Source organism: Poecilia latipinna, unplaced genomic scaffold (assembly GCF_001443285.1).
Source record: "Poecilia latipinna isolate Pla-1442-1.1 unplaced genomic scaffold, P_latipinna-1.0 Scaffold2464, whole genome shotgun sequence".
Classification (NCBI taxonomy): domain Eukaryota; kingdom Metazoa; phylum Chordata; class Actinopteri; order Cyprinodontiformes; family Poeciliidae; genus Poecilia; species Poecilia latipinna.
Genome location: NW_015115080.1, coordinates 87,868 through 88,716, shown reverse-complemented (window position 1 = coordinate 88,716; position 849 = coordinate 87,868). Strand labels below are relative to the sequence as shown.

At 38.6% G+C, this 849-nt stretch overlaps 5 non-coding genes across 5 annotated transcripts; all 5 read right to left on the bottom strand.

Moving 5' to 3' along the window:
• Positions 1 to 24: 24 nt before the first annotated feature.
• On the bottom strand, positions 25 to 98 carry trnat-agu (transfer RNA threonine (anticodon AGU)). The gene has a single exon. It is a non-coding gene; the product is annotated as a tRNA-Thr (tRNA).
• A 105-nt stretch (positions 99 to 203) lies between these two features.
• Positions 204 to 277, bottom strand: trnat-agu (transfer RNA threonine (anticodon AGU)). Its single transcript has one exon. It is a non-coding gene; the product is annotated as a tRNA-Thr (tRNA).
• Positions 278 to 381: 104 nt separating this feature from the next.
• On the bottom strand, positions 382 to 455 carry trnat-cgu (transfer RNA threonine (anticodon CGU)). Its single transcript has one exon. It is a non-coding gene; the product is annotated as a tRNA-Thr (tRNA).
• Positions 456 to 560: 105 nt separating this feature from the next.
• trnat-ugu (transfer RNA threonine (anticodon UGU)) lies at positions 561 to 634 on the bottom strand. The gene has a single exon. It is a non-coding gene; the product is annotated as a tRNA-Thr (tRNA).
• Positions 635 to 738: 104 nt separating this feature from the next.
• On the bottom strand, positions 739 to 812 carry trnat-cgu (transfer RNA threonine (anticodon CGU)). Its single transcript has one exon. It is a non-coding gene; the product is annotated as a tRNA-Thr (tRNA).
• Positions 813 to 849: the final 37 nt, after the last annotated feature.

The window sequence follows — 849 nt, the reverse complement described above, 5'->3', positions numbered from 1 at the left end:
ACATCATAAAGCCACTTCTTCACAAGGTACTGCTGGGATTTGAACCCAGAATCTCTGGTTTACTAGACAGGCACTTTGACCAACTAAGCCACAGTACCTTGAAGTTTTTTAATTCACACTTTCTCTAAATGTCACGATATACTCCAAAACTGAACGCAAATAATACAAATAGCAGTATGATGTCATAAGGCCTCATCATTCACAGGTAATGCTGGGATTTGAACCCAGGATCTCCTGTTTACTAGACAGGTACTTTGACCAACTAAGTCACAGTACCTTGCAATTGTTGAATTCACATTTCTTTAAATATCATGATATACTCTAAAACTGAATGCAAATAATACAAATAACAGTATGACGTCATAAGGCCGCATCTTTCACAGGTACTGCTGGGATTTGAACCCTAGATTTCCTGTTTACGAGACAGGGACTTTGACCAACTAAGCCACAGTACCTTGCAGTTGTTGAAATCACACTTTCTCTAAATGTCACAATATACTCCAAAACTGAACGCAAATAATACAAATAGCAGTATGATGTCATAAGGCCACATCTTTCAAAGGTACTGCTGGGATTTGAACCCAGGATCTCCTGTTTACAAGACAGGCACTTTGACCAACTAAGTCACAGTACCTTGCAATTGTTGAATTAACATTTCTCTAAACGTCATGATATACTCTAAAACTGAATGCAAATAATACAAATAACAGTATGACGTCATAAGGCCGCATCTTTCACAGGTACTGCTGGGATTTGAACCCTGGATTTTCTGTTTACGAGACAGGGACTTTGACCAACTAAGCCACAGTACCTTGCACTTGTTGAAATCACACTTTCTCTAAATGTCAC